The sequence below is a fragment of the Ictidomys tridecemlineatus genome, chromosome 5, assembly GCF_052094955.1.
Source record: "Ictidomys tridecemlineatus isolate mIctTri1 chromosome 5, mIctTri1.hap1, whole genome shotgun sequence".
NCBI classification, from domain to species: domain Eukaryota; kingdom Metazoa; phylum Chordata; class Mammalia; order Rodentia; family Sciuridae; genus Ictidomys; species Ictidomys tridecemlineatus.
In genome coordinates, this window is record NC_135481.1 from 62221830 (window position 1) to 62241382 (window position 19553).

General features: G+C 47.6%; 1 protein-coding gene across 5 annotated transcripts in view; it reads right to left on the reverse strand.

The window, feature by feature from the left end:
- The window catches only part of Tmem229b (transmembrane protein 229B), a 41722-nt gene extending 22459 nt beyond the window's left edge, over positions 1 to 19263 (reverse strand). For 2 of the 5 annotated variants that reach the window (XR_013438990.1, XM_078050098.1), the window contains exon 1: positions 18835 to 19184. The gene's annotated coding sequence lies outside the window, so the exon portion shown is untranslated. The other 3 variants (XR_013438989.1, XM_078050099.1, XM_078050097.1) reach the window with 3 other exon arrangements.
- Between the last annotated feature and the right edge of the window lie 290 nt (positions 19264 to 19553).

The following is a 19553-nucleotide window of genomic DNA, read 5'->3' on the forward strand; positions in this document are numbered from 1 at the left end:
GGGCCCTGGTTCTTGGTGAATGAGGCCAGCTCCTGGGTCTCTGGTTATAGGTCAGACTAGGAGGTGCTGCTTGAAGGGTTTAGAAACTCTACAACACTTAGTGGTCACCTTCTATGTGCCAGATGGCTTCCAACAAGCCATCTCCTCAGTCCCTCCTCAAGCCCAGGACAGGCATGAGCGCCAGCTGGCTCAAAAGCAAGCAAAACTCAATGAAAGGACTTACCTAAGTTCAAAGCTAGAAAATGGGAGGGCCAAGGTCTTCCCAGGGCTTTTTCCCCATATGCCATTCATGAGGGATGGGGGGATGGAGGAACTAGCAGGATCTGGTTGGCCCAAAGCAATGGGCCATCTTCAGTTGATAATAATTTCTTTTTTTGGTGGTGGTGGTGGGGTTACCAGGTATTGAACTCAAGGGCACTCAACCACTGAGCCACATCCCTGGCCCTATTTTGCATTTTATTTAGAGACAAAATCTTACTGAATTGCTTAGTACCTCATTTTTGCAGAGGCTGGCGATCCTTCTGCCTCAGCCTCCCAATCTGCTGAGATTACAGGCATGTGCCACGCGCCTGGTTTCTCATGGAAGACAATCTCCTGTGAGCTGCCCCTTACAGCCTACTCAAGTCCATCCATGGGTTCAGGAGAGGCTCCTCCCAGGGTCTGCTCATCCAGGCCTAGTTCTTCAAAGACACCACAGGAAGGTCACAGCAGAGCGCAGTCTGGGAAGGTAGTAGGGTCACAACACAGACATGTGGCATTTCTCCCAGGGAAAGGAGGAGGGGTATGATCCAAAATTCATTTTAGAAAGCTATCTAGACCATTGGCTCCCTATCTTTGCATGGTCATGGCCTGGGTAGTACTCGACACAGAGTATCCATTTGCCAAACTGGTTGTGAGGGAGGGGGAGGGTGCAGGTTCTCAAGGGTGAGGGAGCCTGGCCCCTCAGGGAGGGGTGGGGGGGACAGCAGGGAAGACCGAGGAATGACAGCTGACGTGGGGCAGTGTTTGCTCTCTACCTGACTGAGCCTGGACTGCCCCTTTCCTTCAACTAATGGCCCATGACAAAGGTTGGCCCGCAGTTGGCTGAGCGCCAACGCCAGCCACACCTGGCACTTCCGCCCTGAGCCTCAAGCCCAGCAACCCTGGCTCCACTCAGCCTCTTGCTGGACAGCTCCTTCCACTGACAGAGCACCCCGCCTGGCAACAGGCTCAAGGATGGCTCCAAACAGCAGTTAGGCAAGAGTAATTAAAGGGAATGTTATCTCAGTCAGTCTCTCATTAGCCTCGTAATTAGACTGTTGAAAATAATTAACATTCCTTTTGACAAAGGAAACAGGACCCATTACATTCATTAGGACAGCCTAGAACCAGCCTGAGGCAGGCCTGGGCAGGCGGTGAGAGCTTGCATGTGACAAGGATACACCGTGTATCCACCCCAGATACTAATAACACCCAAGAAAGAAAACCTGAGAGAAATGCAAGGCCCTCTGGGGCAGGCCAAGAGTACACCTGCCTCCCTCAAGACCCTGTAAATGACAGAAAGGACATGTCCCAGGGAGAATAAATCCAATACAACAACAGAAAACAAGAAGGAATGACTGGGGGCTGGGGTTGTGGCTCAGTGGCAGCGCGCTTGCCCAGCATGTGTGAGGCACCGGGTGCCATCCTCAGCACCACATTAAAAAAAAAAAAAAAAAGCATCATATGCATACACAACCAAAAGAATATTTAAAAAAGAAAAAAGAAGGAATGACTTGGGCTCCCCGAAAAGAGAAAGCAGGAGAAACCATCTCCCCAAAAATAAAAACATGGAATAACAGTTGACATTCATATAGTGCCTGTATGTGACAGACATTGCTCTAAGAATTGGCCCTATAATATCTCATTTAAATCTAACAAGAATTGTTTGAGATGCAGACTATTATTATCCCCACCTTATAAAGAAGACCCAAAGTAGTTACCGGGCTTCCTCAAGGTTTCGGCACTAGTAAGTGCCAAGGCTAGGATTTGAACCCAAGCACCATGGCTGTGGATTCTATGCTTGCCAGAGGAGCAGCTCCCTGGACTCTACATTTCAAGGCAGCAGATCCAGGGCACAGGAGGGGCCCTGAGATGGGGCGACTGGATTTGCAGCAGCCTGGTCAGTCATGCCCTCCATCACCGCTCCTCCATGCTTGTGCCCTGGACACTGGGGTAGAGAAGCAAAGGGACACTTAGGCCAGCCCCTGCCCCTGCCCAGCAGGCACGTCCAGCCTCCTATCCACAACCAGTGGGGGCTGGCTCTAGTGCACAGAATCAACATTCACAGAGAAGTGACCAGAAAACCAGGAGCAGAGCACACAGGGTTTGCTCCAAATGGGACAAAAACTGAGGCTGTGAAAGAAGCACCAAATTTAATATCATAAAAGTTCTAGCTAGAAAACAAAACCAGGAGGGTCAACAGAATGGGATGCTTTAAAAAGTATTATTAGTATCCTTTGGGGAACAAGAGAAGCTACTGAATCCACAAAACCAAGAAAAGTTCAATGACTTAGAAAAGAAGGAAGTAAACTCCCTATACTGAATATGCATTACTTTCAGAATTAGGAAAGTTTTTATTTCCCTTTTAACTGGAGGCCAAGCACAGAAGCAAGTTATTTTTTTTTTAATATCTATTTTTTAGTTTTCGGCAGACACAACATTTTTGTATGTGGTGCTGAGGATTGAACCCGGGCCGCACGTATGCCAGGCGAGAGCGCTACCGCTTGAGCCACATCCCCAGCCCAGCAAGTTATTTTTTTAAATGCCTAGCACAAGACAGATGCCCAGTAAGATTTTGTTAAGTGAACTACTTTGCAAAGAAAAAGGAAGTGGATGCTGCCTCTGGCACCAGCCCTCGGCCCTACCAAGGCTGGTCTGTAACTCACTGGCCCCTAAACACATGCTCCTGCCTCTGGGTCTCTGCTCACAGAATTCCCTCCATTTGGAATGTCCTGGTCCCTCCTGTATATTTGTCCACATTTGCCTGTCCTCCAGTGCTCACTCAAAAGTATCCTCCCAAATTATCCTCCCAAACAGGAAAAAAAAAAATTGCCCTCCTTAGCAAAAGGCCCCTGCAACCTACTTAACCCACCATAATCCCTCTTTCCAAGCTCCTAAAGGCACCTGATTCTCCAGGATCGTGGGATAGCTCAGGTCAAGCTGACAACTTCTATGCCCCTTTACCTTTCAACGAGTCCAAGTCTTGTCTTGCAGCTTTATCACAGGCAGCCTAAGGACACGGAGAGGGCGCTATACCCCACTGTTCCCAATAAAGCTGAGTGGCTTTTGCAATAACATTCTTACATGTCAGCTGAATGACAAATGGGTTTCTGTTTCTGGTGGGAGTGGGAAGAGGAAAATAATCATGGAGATGAGGTGACTCAACAGGGCTTGGCTAACACAGCCATGCTCTTCCACTTGGACAGTATCCCTCAAAACAGGTCTCAGAGAGCTTTGAATTCCCACTCCGTGGCCTGGCCAGAAATACCTGGGAATTCTAAGTGGGTGACTGGGATGGAACTGGAACAGACATAAATGGCAAATCCAAGGAGAATATGATGGTCGTCAGATGTTTTCTTGGGCACAAAAATTCCAGTTCTGGGATTCTTACCTTTTTCACATTTTCTCTCCTATTTTGGCCTTCCCTTTTCTTGCTTCTCTGTCGTTTTAGTCCTTCCCTTCCCCAATCTTCCAGGAGGCCTCCATCTTACTGCCAGAAGACAGGGTTAAAACTTTGGGGTCTACTGCTACATGTAGAGGATGTCTTTTGAAGCTGTTCTGACACCTGTTTTGTCTGCAAGCCCATAATAATGAGTCTGGGTTAAACCACAGCTTCTGGGTTTTATAAGGTATTTCATTTCAAAAGTTTCATTGCTAGTCCTGTTCACACTGCCTTAGGCCTTCAGGATCCTCCCTTCTGAGATCTCACACAGGCTTTCTGGGGCAGATGCCCTATTTCCAACTCCCCACCACCATTCCTACCACCTAATTCCAGATAACCCCCATCCCAGACACAAGCACTGTCCCCCTCCCTCCTCAGGCTCAATCTCCCAGCTGTGTGTGGCCACTTTGCAGCCAGACAGCTGAAAAAGTCTTTAAAGAGACTCACTGAGGGCTAAAGGGAATTGAGGAAACCATCTATTGTTCAAGTTCATTTATTTATTAGTTCAAAATCCTTTATACGCATCTATTATGTACAGACCACTGGATGCTAAGTAGTTTGGCATATGAGTGCTGAGCACAGAAATGGGTCCGGCTGCTTTTATATTTTTATTTCATTTACCTGGTGTTTTGGGTACTGGGGATTGAAATCAGGGATCTCTCCCTTTTTAATTTTTTTTTAAACTTTGAGTCAGGGTCCCCTAAGTTGCCAGACTCACCTTGAACTTGTGATCCTCCCACCTCAGACTCCCAAGTTGCTGGGGATTACAAGTGTGTGCCATGAAGCCCAGCGGGATGATTGTTTTGAAAACACTGGAAATATAAAATCTTGGGGAGCTGGGGATGTAGCTCACTGGTAGAGCACTAACCTAACAAGCAGGAGGTTCTGGGCTTGATCCCAAAACTGCAAAAAAAAAAAGGGGGGGGAGGAAAGGGGGGAGGGAAGGAGAAAGAAAAAAAATCACAGATAAAATCTTGAGAATTCAAGCCAGACTGGGGGGTGCTCTCCTGTACTGTAGACCCAGGTACTCAGGAGGCTGAGACAGGAGGATCACTTGGGTCTAGGAGTTCTTGGCCAATCTGGACAACATAGCAAGACCCTGTCTCAAAAGAAAGAAAGGAAGGAAGGGGCTGTGTGTGTGGCTCCTAGCACACGGGAGGCCCTGGGTTTAATACACAGCACCATGCAGGGAGAAAAAAAGAGAATAAAAAGAAGCTACTGAGGCTTTAGCACACACATAAATCTTGTTGTTTCTAAAAACAGTTTTTATATCATAATTTAGAATTGCTTTAATTTCTTTTGAGTAACTTGTGAGATCCTAATGACATCAGCACCGAGGGCCTCTAAAGGTCTTAATCCGACCTGAATAGTAAATTAGCGGTTGCAACCTTAAATGCTGACAAGAGTCAAGCAGCCAAGGCAAATTAGCGATGACTATTAAGAAACAACACAATTAGTGCAGTGCTGGTAAGAAAGCAGAACTGAAAGGATTCCGTGAGTGATTTATGGGAGGAGGAGCTAAGGGGAGGTGTTGGGCATGATACCCAGACTTCTGACCTGGCAGTGGCAGAGTCATTCCCTAAGTGGATGCAGAAAGAGGCACCAGTCTGGGAATCTAGGCTGAGCCGCATGTCAGATGTTTCATGTTTGAGATGCCACCAGGACACACAGAGTGGCCAGCTGGAGGCTGGAGATGGGTGGGGAACCCAGATGGAGCTGCGGAGGAGCAGCCTGCTGGGGAGAAGACATATGAGGTGACATACAGGGCCGGTGGAGGACAAGGCGCCGAGAAGGCGGCTGAGGAAGGACACCCACAAACGGGCCCTGGGACACCAGGGAAGTGGAGGCAGGAGAGTAGCAGAGGCTACTGCAAAAGTAAGTTGCACAGGAACTGGAAAGACAGCCGCACAAGGTCTCAGTGAATGTTTAAGAAGGAGAGGCTACAAAGGGAAGTAACTGAGGCAGTGACCTTGAGAGACCAGCTGGTGAAGAAGAGGAGAGAAGCTGCTGGAGGAGGACTAGACATGAGGAGATATCCTCCCTCTTCTTCTTTCTCTTCCCTATCCCCTTGCTCTTCTCTCCCCTCCACCCCTCTCCCCTTCTCTTCCTCTTTCTCTTTCAAGTTATGAGAGATCTAAGGATGTCAAGTGTTAAGAAGAAATCGTACTGGGGGAGAGGTCATGGAGGGGGATGTATACCGTGGGGCACACCCAGAGGCCCTGGGCTGTCTTGCGGTTAGGAGAGGAGAGCTTAGTGAGCCACAGTCCCAGGGCAGGCAGGACAAACATGCACTTTATTTTTCAGTTTAATTTAATTATTTATTTTTGCAGCACTGTAGACTGAACCCAGGGCCTTGCACATGCGAGGCAAGTGTCCTATCACTAGATTACATCCCCAGTCCACATGTGTCATCTCTTTACACAGAAGGGCCTAGTTCTATGCCTGTCTGCCCTTCTTTCAGACCAGTAGAAGGGAAGGGTGGTCGGCACAGACAGCACCATGGTAGCTGGGGAGTGTTGCAGGTACTCAGAGGTGGAGACCTGGAATGCCTGACATTTTGCGAATCCTACACAGCCCACCAAATAACTCCTATGTGACTTGAGAATGTTCCACTGGACAACACAGAAGTGAAAAGTTCATTTGTAATTCATTACCAAAACCTAATTTTCTTTTTGAAATAAAAATGAGGTATTTGGGCTGTGTGTGTGTGTGTGTACGTGTGTGTGTGTGGAGCTGGGGACTAAACCCAGAGCCTTCTGCATGCTAGGCAAATGGTCCACCTGCTCAGAGGCTAAGCTATACCCTCAGCCCCTTTTGCATGGTTTTAATGTATGCTGACCTGTCCAGGAATGCTGTTAGTATATAAATTGAGTGGACACCATGCTCTATGTTCTTTGGAACTTTACTAAGACAGGTTCATCATTTTGGAAAATCAAATCAACCCCCATAAACACTTTTCCTGGTGTCTGAGTCACCTACACCACACACCTGTAGCTCATGGGTGTTTGTGGTGGTTAATTCTTGATGATTCTATGTAAAGGTGCCAGCGTCTGACGGTATCCTTTTGTCTTCTATGTGGCCATGCCCAAGCAGTTACATATTATACTACATGATACTGCATTATAATTATTTTTGCCTCTATTTCTCTTTTAGATTAGAGGTATTCTATTGCATTGACTTTTAAAAATGTCTGGGAGTAGTGGCACATGCCTGTAATCCCAGCTACTTGGGAGGCTGAGGCAAGAGGATCACCAGCTCAAAGCCAGCCTCAGCAATTTAGCAAGACCCTATTTCAAACAACAAAAAAGGACTAGGGGTGTAGCTCACTTGTAGACCGTTTATTTAGCACACTCAAGGCCCTGAGTTTGATCCCTAGCATACAAAAAATAAATGAACAAAGTAAAAAAAATTAAAATGTATGTATATAGGTAAGTCTCTGTATCTGTGATTTTTGGTTTTTATGGTTCTGGGATTGAGCCCAGGGGTGCTCTACCATTCGGCTACATCTCCAGCTCCCCAGTCTTTTTTTTTTTTTAGTTAGGGTCTCACCAAGTTGGCCTCAAACTTGTGATCCTCCTGCCTCAACCTCCCAAGTCACTGGGAGTAGAGATGTGTACCACTAAGTCCTGCAGTATCTACGAGTTTTATTCAGAGCAATTAGGAGGCATTACAAATATTTGCTAAATGAAAGGGAAATACCATTGCAGATCATGTGCCCTGAAAGCAAGGGAAACGTCAGTGCTGACAGGGACAAGAAAGCAAACAGAACTAGGTGAATTCAAGTCATCAATCCCATAGGATAAAGACAAGGGTCTTTTATCATTTATTTATATATTTTGGGTGCTGGGCATTAAACCCAGGCCCTCACAGGTGCTAGGCAAGTGCTGTACTGCTGAGAGACACCCTGCTCAACAACCGTCTTCTACACACATCTATGTAAAGCTCCCAGATGGTGAGTACACAGACAATGAGGTCAACCCATGGGGGCTAAAAACACTACTCAATCAGGTACCTTTGGGAAATTTCATTTCCCTGATTATTTCAAATTGTACTCTATCTCAACACTTCCAAGCATCATGACAATAGGAAGAAAATCTCAAGTCATCTGGAGGGGCCGAGGAAATGATAAATGGTTCAATGTCTGGAGCAGGGATGTGTTTAAAGGAAGCCAAAGAAATGGGTGCCAGGCTTGGTCTGTGGAATATCTTCCTTAATGGACAAGAAGATGAGTAAACAGTATGTAAGAGGATGCTTAAGGATATTTATGGAAAATGCTATATCGTGAGGAATCATGGACAGGAATAAGGATAGAGAAGTAAGCATCCCAAAGGCCCTCCAATCGGTTAAAGTGGCAGAGCCAGAAATATTCACCACTCAGGCTGAGAGGGGTTGGTTCTTAATGGTGGAGGGAAGGTGGAGGTGACCTAAGCTCCCACAAGCCTTGCCATCGCTGTTAAACAGGGACAAAGGGTACAAATTTTAAAAGATGTGCCCTTTGACTAAGGAGATGATAGCTGGTTTATGTGTCCTCTGTAATATGAGGACATCAGGGGGCCTGGGGAGAAGGGGAGGGAATGGCCTCCTGTATCATGGAAGGTCCAGAAGCCGGGCTCTGCTAGCCTGGCTTGCCCACTGGCACACACAACTTTGAGTCACTGCTCTTCTCAGTTGCCTCATCAAAATAAAATGAAATAAAACACAATAGAACAACTTAAATCCCATCATGATGAATTTCTCTATTGTTTGCACGTTTTTCCATGAGCATTTGTATATGTTTTTTTTTTTTATTTTAAAATGTGTGATCAAAGCAGTTATAGGAATTAACCAGCAAGTTGACGGTCATATGAGTAGCTGCATCCCTTCCCAGACAGAAGTGGAGGAACGAGGCTCTCTTGGGTTCCAAAGCAATAACCAGGAGGCATCAAGCTTCTTGGCATGAGCTAACTCTGCCACAGGGCAACAGGGCCCCACCATATTATACCAAATGCCACCTCCAGCAGGTATGTCCCCCCACTCCTTTGAGGAGGCACAGGTTCATCCCAGAGTCCTGGGAAAATGAAAAGCCTTGGTTCTGGAGTTGTGCAGGGATGGAGCAACAGGCCAGTGCTAGAGCAGGGCAAGAAAGGCTCTCACCCAAGCCCAAAACTTAAGAGGGCACCAAAACACAGGAATCAAGCCAGGCAGTGAGGTACATGCCTATAACCCTCCAGTGACCTAGGAGGCTAAGACAGGAGGAACGTAAGTTCAAAGCCAGCCTTGGCAACTTAGCCAGACCCTCAGCAACTTAGCGAGATCCAATCGCAAAATAAAAAGGACAGAGGTGTCAAATCCCAGTACATAATTCCCAGAACAAAAACAAACAAACAAAAACCTTAGAAATCAAGTTAAATTATATTTTAATGCAATATTTTAAAAAACCAAATCAATAAACCGTGGCCAAAGGCTATGTAAGGGTCTGTGATGTTTGAAGAATCCAAAAACCTGTCCCATCCCCGGGCGCAGTGGCACACACCTGTAATCCCAACAGTTCGGGAGGCTGAGACAGGAGGATTGGGAGTTCGAAGCCAGCCTTAGCAAAAAGCCAGGTGCTAAGCAATCAGTGAGACCCTGTCTCTAAATAAAATGAAAAACAGGGCCGAGGATGTGGCTCAGTGGTCAAGTGCCCCTGAGTTTAATCTGTGGTACCAAAGAAAACCCCCACAAAACCCAAAGACCTATCCCACCTCAGTGCCAACATCAACTTTGTTGAGAAATGTCATTTAGCACTACAAGGCCTTATCCATAAACTCTAGGAATTCAGAATTTTTTGGATTTTTTTAAAAGGCAATATAGAGCCCATATAATAAAATACATAATTACCATAGCGAAGTCTGGAGCAAAGTCCTTCAGTGAAACACATTAACATTTTTTGCAGTAACATTTGTGACTACTCTGCCAGGTGAAATGACCATCGATGGCCTTGTTAGTTCAGGTCAGCTCTTGCTATCATGGAGCTCAAGTTTTCTGACAGTACAGTGCCTCACCCATGTAATTCCAACCTCTCCGAAAGTCGAGGCAGGAAGATCGTAAGTTTGAAGCCAACCTGGGCAATTTAGTGTGACTATGTCTCAAAATAAAAAAGGCCAGGGGTGTGGCTCAGTGGTAGAGTGCTTGCCTAGCATGTGGGAGACCCTGGGTTCAATCCCCAGCACTGAACAGGAGGAGAAGGAGGAGAGGTCTGAGATTTTGACTTTGCCAAGAAAGGACCGTGGGCCTAATTAGCATTACATAAATTTTTAAAAAGCAGCAGATTGGACACAAAATGTTTGTTTTAAATTAATGCTGAAAAGAGTACTGCAAAGTCTTTGCTGGTGACTAACCAGAGGAAGGCAGTTTCTAGACATCAGTTAGCAGACTTATTGCATATTTTTCTCCAGTCAACAACTAATATTATTAAATACTTTCTGTGTGTAAAACCTGTGTAAAGACTGCTGAACCCTCAGGAACTTAAAAATCAGTGGGAACAAAGAAAAATAAAATCACACATTATTGAAAATTGAGGGGATCTAATATACATCCACATTTTTTTCAGTAACAGGGACTGCAGCCACAGGTCCTCTACCACTGAGTGTATCCCCAGCCTCCTTTTTTTTTTTTTGTTTTTGAAGCAGGGTATTGCTAAATTGCTGAAGCTGACCTCAACTTGTGATCCTCCTTTCTCAGTCTCTGGCAAAGAGAGTAGAGAATCTGTATTTTCTAACTGTATGTTCACTGTCTTTTGCATAAAAGCATGTAATAATTGCAGCTTTGTGATAGAATGACAAGACTTCAAAGATCCTAATGCAGTGGTTTTGGTCAAATATACCTTTGTGCCCAGAGGGCTCTGACTTTTAAAAGGAGTAGATGTGGGTAGGCAGTGAGGCAGAGAGATCCTTCCAGGCCGCTCAACAATGTGAGGCAGGATGAACGTGTGCAAACCAGGTCACCTGTGCAAGTGGACTAGGCTTTGGTAAAAGACATGGTAGGAAATGTTGGAGCAAGAGTTGTTTGGTAAAGCAAGTCAAGACTGCGTGGAGAACATGAATCAGAGTGAAGGATCTGCAGCAACCTCCTAACTCGGCATTTCCCAAGCAGTTGCATGCCACTCTCATGACTAACCATGGCTTCCTGCTACCCTTATTGGAAGTGACAGAGTGTCAGGTTTAAAAGTGCATTCTCAGGCTGGGTGTGGAGGTGCATGCCTGTAATCCCAGGGACTAGTAGTGTCACGAGCCGTCCGTGGGCTGTGTGTGGACTATGCTGCACATTGTAGCCTAATGAGGGGATCAGTCTGGCAGTGGGAACTGCCTGTGGCACCCCCACAGGAACTGACTGCCTGATGCAGGTAAACTTCCCCTTCAAGCTCTGCCAAAGATCCCACACAGCACCTGAGATGGGCATGACCTGAGAAGATGTTGTTTTGCCATACTAGTGCACTCAGGACTGGAGGGTGTAGGTCAGTGGTAGAGTGCTTGCCTAGCCTGCATGACACCTAGGTTCAATTCCTAGTATGGCAAAACAACAAAAGTGTACACTCAGCCAGGCACAGTGGTACACGCCTGTAATCCCAGGGGGCTGAGGCAGAAGAATCACAAATTCAAGGCCAGCCTCAGCAGCTTAGCAAGACCCTGTCTCAAAATAAAAAGTATCAAGGGCTGGGAGTTAGCTCAGTAGTCAAGTGTCCCTGGGTTCAACCTCCAGTACAGAAACAATTATAAAAAAGTGGACACTCTGGGGTCAGATTAATTCTATTTGAATCCTGACTCTGATGTCAACTGTGTGGCCTTGGGTGACTTGCTAAATTTCTCTGCCTCAGTTTACTCAGTCTCAAAATAAAAAGGGATGGGTATGTACCTCCATGGTGGAGTATCCCTGGGTTCAATCCCTGGTACTACAGAAACAAACAAAACAAAACAGAAAGTCTGTACATGTTCAGTTGGAGACACAGATTTTTTTTCCTGAATCTTTTTGACCTGTGGTTGGTTGAATCCACAGACACATAACCCATGGATATGGAGGGATAACTGCATAAGAACTCAATAAATGTTCATTGTTCTCATCAATGTCTTTATTTCAGTCAATTTTTTAGTTAAATGTGTACAGTAGCCTCATCCTAAGCAATAATATCCATGACATCATGGACTAATTGTGAGTTATAGTTTTGATGATACACATATAATAAGATGTCAAATCAAAATTCTGACATAGGCACCAAGATAGGGTAGGTATAATGCTGCCCAGTGTGACACCAGATAAGGATGCACATTGTCAAGAGAGACACAAATGCCCTTCTCAGTGTGAGGGTGTGTCACAAGGGGCAGGCTGGAGGAGCACCTCTGCAGAGAAATTTGGGGAGTGCTGATGCTGTCTGGTGATCTCACCCTACCTCCATCCTGAAGGCAAGCCGTTGAGAGGAGCCACAACAGGACTGCTCAGGAAACTTGATGACTGCTTCCTGAAACTAGGAGGACAGGGTGAACTGGATTCTGATCACCACCTGACACATTCAGAGGGTAAGACACAGACCAGCCATCAGTTGTCAAAGGCCAAGAAAGAATACTGAGCTGGGGGTCAGCCTGCATACCCAGGTTCACTGTACCAAAGGATGTATGATTGGTTCCCAGGACTAACATGGGCCACATGCAAGAGAAGTCTGGCAGGTCAGGGGAGATAGAACCCTGGGCTGAAGTAGGCCAAATCCAAGTGCAGAATGTGAAACATACACTAAAAGCACAACTTTACTGCTGCCTTGATTGGGGGCTTCTCCCTTAGGGACAGTCAGAGGATGAAGGGGGAGGTGAAGTTTGTTTTTTTTTTTTTTTTTAAAGATACAAAAGGTGCCTCCCATGGTGAAGGAAATGGTGAGCAGAAAGATATACAAAGGCCACCTCTCAGTTGTCCCACTGAAACAGTCAAAGACGGAATGACTTGACCCAGCTCCGCTCACAAGAAGGTGCTCACTCCAGCTCTGACTGTTAACTTCCAGTACGGCTTCTCTCTCTGCTCTCCCAACTCTTGACTTCCTACAGTTCCAAACCAGCTAAGTTTTTACCTGAGAAAGGCCAGAATCATCTAGATTCTGGACCATCCAGCACAATCAGCAGAAGGGAGATTACAGAATACCTTGTCCAACTTTCTTATTTCATAGATAGAGAAACTAAAAGCCAAAGAATTCACTTCATGCCCAGGGTGACTGAGTGGAAATAAGAGCTCAAGTCTCCTGGCCTCTAGCAAACTGTAGCATCATGCTAACTCTAAGAGGGGTCAGCTCACCTCCCCTAGGCCACTACCTCAATCTTTATTCTTCTTCTACAAACACCTCAAAGCGGTAGAGGAGGTATATAGCTATCCTGTCTAGAGTAAACAAGTGTGAATCTCAATAAACTAGGTAGTCATTATTTTTAATTTAATAATTTAATTTAATTTAATTTGGGGGGGGGGTACTGGGGATTGAACCAAGAGGTACTTAATCACTGAGTCGCATCCTCAGCCCTTTTATTTTGTATTTTGAGACAGGGGCTCACTAAGTTGCTTAGGGCCTCACTAATGGTTAAAGCTAGCTTTGAACTTGTGATCCTCCTGCCTCAGCCTCTGGAGCCACTGGGATTACAGGCATATACCACTGCACCTGGCTAGCTAGTCATCTTTAAATGGAGTAATCAGCATCCATAAATACTTTCTTAGGATTGGCAGTCTAAAGCTTTCTGTACTTTGCAGAGTGTACCTGGGACCCAATCATAATCAGGTCTCCCAGCTGCATTATAATTATGGACAGGGGAAGGAACAGAAACTGGGCTGGTGGGCGAAGACTGGAGTCAAAGCATCTGCAAAGATAAGCTGCTATGCCTGGGGTAGTAATATAACAGAAAGGAAAATGCTGCCCCGGAGCCTGTTAATCAAGAGGAAATTTTTGGCATCAAAATAAAATGGGGTTTATAAAGCACATTCCTATGCCAAGCAGAAAGCCTGTTCCCCTTATAGGAACTCCCAGGCCATCTGGTCTGCTTCCCCACTGCAGGGTACAGACCTCTCCCTCCTTCCCAAACATTCACTGGGATGCTTGTTTTCAAATAAGAATCTGTATTTTCATCTCACTTTACTAAATGTGCCCAATCCACATCAACTCTCCTTGTATATTAACTACCTCCACATTTTCCCTCTCCCCAACATCTGTTCTATTACCCAATCCAAGGATAAAGAATACAACAGAATCAGATCTCAGTTCAAATCTCAGTTGGGATGCTTATTAGCTGCATGATAAGTGCAGTCACTTTATCTTACAGAGACTCAGTTTCTCATTACTGTGAGAGGAGGAGGACATAGGGCTTAGCCCAATGCCTCGTACATAGTTCTCATCCAATAAATGGTGGCTGTCAACTGTTATTGCTATGATCACTGAAGCCAGCTGAAACTCCATTTGTGAAATTATATCTTAGGTTGCAATGAAGTGAGTGAATCAAGGAGGGATCCCAGATTTCCTGATTCCTGAAACTTTTGCCAATCATTTGCTCCCATACAAATAGCATCAATGCCCAATGACCTAGAAATCTGGGTAAGTGATCACATTGAAATATCACAGCTGGTGATTTAACAAGCACGTGCAGTACTAGAAACTGTGTGGCCATATGAAAGCTTTAGGCCATCTACAGGTCAGCATAAGAAGGTCAGCGCATTACTTATAGCAAGAAAAAAAAAAAACAAGACAAGGGCTGGGGTTATGGCTCAGTGGTAGAGCACTTGCCTAGCATGTGCGAGAACTGGGTTTGATTCTCAACACTGCATAAAATAAATAAAATAAAGGTCCATTGACAACTTTAAAAAAAGACAAGACATAAACCTGGAACCACTGCTGATGTTGCCCAGTGGTAACACTATTTCTTGCCCATATCTGTTTTAAAATGGCAGATAAAAGACAGGCCAATGTCCTGGCTTTGGAAAGGTTTTTTGTTTGTTTGTTTGTTTGTTTGTTTTGATTAGGAACAACAGGGGAAAAGCTCCTAAGGTCTAGAGACCAAGATGGGGTTTGAGATCACAGATCATGAGAAAGGTGATGGGGATTGCCAACAGGCTGAAAACAGGTCCCTGTCAACGTTCCTAAAAATGGCAGTTACTGTCCACAAGGTGGGCTTCTTGCTGACGAGGGCCTTCCCCTCCATTGACTGTGCCAGCAATGAAATCATGGAGCCCCAGGAAGTACATTTTATCTCAAAGCATGAATTGCTCCTCAGAAGTCCAGAAAAGAATCCTCTCTTTGTGGCCCTTCAATCTCCTTGGCTGGATTCCCTAGTTCCTTGGGGCTGGTGTCAAGGCCTTACTAAAACTCAGGGTAATTGACCTTTCTGATGAACATGAACCATTCCAGAATCTCATGACAGGGGTGCCTCTTAAAAACTGAGCTAATGAATGAATGAACCAGCTAGAAAGCATTTCTTACCCAAGTCCAACTGCAAAAGCAGTCAGAAGTGGCAAATCTACTATGTTCTAAATGCAAGGCTTCTAGAGAGGAAAGCACTGCTCTCTCCAACTACATCTCCTTACTTTTTGTTGTTGTTGTTGTTGTGGGGATTGGACACTGGGGCTCTCTACCACTGAGCTTCATTCCCAGGACTTTTTACTATTTTTTAAATTTTGAGACAGCGTCTTGTTAAGTTGCCCAGGCTGGTGTTGAATTTGCAATTCTCCTACCTCAGCCTCTGGAGTGGCTCCGATTATAGGTGTACAAGAAGGTACCCAGTTGATATCTCCTTATCTACTAGATCTTCCTATAATAATTGGCAGGTGAAGTCTTGTATGGTGCCATGTTTCCCAAGGAAGGTGCAAACTGAAGACCCAAGTCCTGCCCATGTAGACTGCATCATCATTTCAATGATGCTGTTCATCCTACAATACCGGCCACGATAGGAGCCAGGAGCCCTGAACGGATGTCAAAATCCCTGGGAGCCAGGAGTCCACCATGCAGCCCGAGGCATGTGAACAAAGGGAAGAGGGCAGGTTTTCCTTCTTATCCTGGGAATGTGCTGGGTTACTCATTCCACCTCAGTTCTCTATGGATACTTGTTTCAGGGATAGAAGCCACTTCCTTTTCCTTGAATCACAGCAGCATGGGCCGTCATACATCTTGAACCAAACACACTGGTACCTAAATTCTTCATGCATCTCTATTTCATAATAGAAAGGCCTAACCTACAGATCTCATAGAATGCTTGACTCGAATCACTCTCAGTAACTCCCAGGGAAGGGAAGGGAAACTCCCCCAGCATATGCTCAGCCAGTGTGTTGACTCTCCGTGTGACTCAGTTTCCCTCAAGGGAAACCAAAACTGAAAAACTCCCCTGGGTACCCCTTCCCCCCAAATCATCTCATACTTTACTTTTCAAATACAAACCCTGCAATTTCTTGGAGGTGGTGGGCATGGGGAGAATAAGCAGAAAATCAGGCTAGTAAGGCTGGATTTCTTCCTGATAAAATATCCAAATCGCTTTCCCTATTCTCTCCTTGGCCAGGTACTGTCGCAAAAGTGGCTGAGAGTTTGCCAGGCAGAAGTTATACACACCTTAAAATGAATGTTCCTGAAATTTAAAAAAAAAAAACAAAACTAAAACCCAAACTACCATGTCTATAATTTGGGGGTGGAGAGAACAGGGAGGAGAGAGTAAAGAGATACAAATTTGAGAGCCATCCAGCTGGGGGAGGGTTAGCTATCCCTTTCCTCCCTCAAGGACAGCCAGATCTGATAGGGTTGCTGATAAGGCCAGGCTGCCTCTCCTTACTGCCTGTACCCAGGTCTCTCCCTATGTCATTAGAGCCCCCAACATCATAGGAGACTCTTCTTAGAGCTTGGAGGGTCCAGGCCGGATAATGTCCAGGCCGGATAACCCCAGGAAAAATCCTACCAGCAAGGAGCTCTGCGATGTCCCAGGAACAGAGGCAGACAGAAAAGACACACTGCCTGTGTACAACAGCAACAGCTTCTCTGATAAAAACTACACTTTTAAACCCAACACTAAGCTTTCCCTATCACAAAAGCTGTAATTTCGCCCTTTCCTGTAAAATGACACTTTTCCCTTTAAAAACAATATGCAAATCCAATACAACTGAAATAAACACGGTATGAGGCTCACTAACTAAGCTAATCTCTTTCATTCAAGGACCCAAGACTCTTAAATTACTTTATAAATGTAAAAATTCATGCCTCATCACTTTCAAAGAGGGAGTCAGAGGAGTATCATTTTTCATCTTATAGTCTGAACATAGGAGAAACAGTCCACAGTAGAGCCCACTCTCTCACCTCTGGGGTGGGAGGTCAGGCCTCCATAACATCATCTTCAGCTATGAATAAACAGCTTGGGATAAACCCAATGGGGAAATGAGCAATCCTCAACCCTGCCCTGTTAGAGCGGAGAGGTCTACAGAAGCAGGCCAGCTGGGCTCTCTGGTCCAGGGTCTGCACCTGACTTTAGCCACAAGTTCCAGGAACATAGATCTAAAGCTCAGGGCACTTCATTTTCTCCAGCTAACCATCACTGGTCCTGAAACCTCCCTCAATCCAGTATCTTAAAAGTGGCCAAATTAGCTTGTTATTTCTTTCCAAGGACCAGCTCCCCCACCCCACAATTCACTTATAACCCCATCTCTGTCTCCAAACACAAAGTTGCATCCATGTCTCTAAAGTCAGGTGTCCTAAGTAGGCCCACTCCTAGCCCAGATACTTGTATCATTAGTTCACTCACAGGATAGGAGAAGAGTCACCCAGAAGCTCAAAGCCCTCCAGTGTCTGCCGTCTGCTGTCTCCACAGGCAAGCAGGTCTGCCTCCAACCAGGGAAAAACCTGAGCTCCCTAAAGGCTGTCCTGCCACAGGATGGGAGCCAGTGGTCACATGCAAGCCAGCTGGGAGCTCAAGACGCCTCCTTCCTGGGGACACAAGGTCAGGGTCTGGGGACCTGGAAACTGGCCCATTTGTTTTCTAGAGAGAAAGAAGCTGTACCACCCCCAAGGCAGGCTGCTCAGCCATTCTCTTGACCCTTTTCCTATCACAGCAAATAGAGAAACCTAGGCTCCCCATGATCCAAGCCTGAAGGCCACAGTAACAGTTCATTTGTTACTGGGGTGCTGAGACCACGTAAGAATGCACGAGCAGAGCCCCAAGGTTATGCTGGCAGACAGCTCCCCAGGGTCCTGCTTTTTTCCTCCTGCAAGAGTCTTGAAGCAGCATCAGAACAACCTGCCACTCCCAGCTCTATACCTGAGAAACCAAACATAAGCCTGCAGGAAACCCTGGAGAAAGAAAGGAGACAGAGGAAGAAGCAACGAGGGTCAGTTTCTGACTGGGCAGAGAAAAAGGGAAGGAAGACACCTGGGAAAAATGCCAATGCCTCCCTGTCCTTGCCAGGAACAGGGTTGTATGGCTCCCCATCCCGGCCCTGCACCTCCCACCAAGGACCAGAGATGAGGAGGGCAGATTAAGAGCTGGCGGCCTGAGGCTGGGTTGGGGTCCTAATCCTGGATAGGCACCGGGGCAATCGAGAACGCCCAATTGTACAGCCCACCATCACCCAGATTGGTATGCATCCCCAGGGGGAGGCATCAGGATCATTTTGAAAGGGTTCCCTCCTCTTCAGCAAAGTCCTGTCTCAAACTCAGAAGGGTCCGTGGTTCCCACTCCCAAGCCCTGACTCCCCAGCGTCTACCTAGACTGGCGCCCCCCTCTGTTCTCTCGAAGCGGCCTCCGGGGTGCTGTCTGCCGAGGGGAAGAGGTGTCAACCTTCCGCTGCCCGAAATCCCCCGCCGGATCCTTCACCCTCGCCTCTCCTCGAGTCCCCTTTGTTTCAGGCGGGGAAAGTTGCCAATGTGCACCCCTTTCCCCAACACGCCCCCCTGTGCGCCCATCCCCCGCAGGGAATCCAAGCCCCGGCGCACCAGCTAATCTGCGGCTCGCTCTCCAGCTGGGGCAGCCGCTTCGAAACCGAAAGCAAAGAGGAAGCGGGATCCGGCAGTGCCCCCAAGCATGGTCGCCCGGTCTTCCCCATCACAGCCCCCCCATCGCCCGCGCCCCCAGCGCTCGGCGCTGCCCGCCCCGCTCCGCCACCTCTCTCGGTGGCGGAAAGGCCTCTCTGCGGGCATCGGGGGCACCTACCGATGCGGGGCCAGAGCCACGGGCAGGGGCAGGGCAGGGCAGGGCCAGGCCGGCCGCCCGCGGGGCGCAGGTGCCGCCAGGAGCGCCGTCTCCCCGGCTGGCTCCCGCTCCTCCTCCCGCGCCAGGACTCGGGGCGCTCTCCTGCGCCGCCTGCTCCCCGCCCCCACGCCCAGCGCTCGGGCTCCCCCCGCGCCGAGTTGCCGGCCGTGCCTCCCCCACGCCGCCTCGCTAGCCCGCGCCGCTCCTAGTCCCGCATCGTGTGCCGGCGCCCGCCGCGGCGGCGCGGGGGCTGGAGGGCTACAACTGCCGCTGCCGGGCAGAACGGATCCCCGGGCGGCGGTGGCGGCGGCACTCACCCATAGTACGGATGCGCTGCAAACTGCACATGCTCGCGTCTGACAGGCGCTCAGCCCGCGGCCCTGCTTAACTCCTTGCGCGCCCGCTCGCCCGCCCGCCCGGCTGCCCCCTCCGACCCTGCCGCCTCCCAGAGCCCGGAGTCAGCCTTGACCCCGGCGCCTAGAAACACGCCCCATCCCTGGCAGCGCAGGGAGCTACCAGGAAGGGCTCCTCGGCCCTCCTTGCCTAGGCCATCCCTCCTGCATTGGAGGTGTCTGCCGGAGGCCCCCGCCTCCCTGCTTGCAGGAGTTGTGGGGACCCCTGTACAGTATCCACTGTGGGCATCGTGCAGGCCCGGGCTACCTGAGGGTGACAGTTCATGT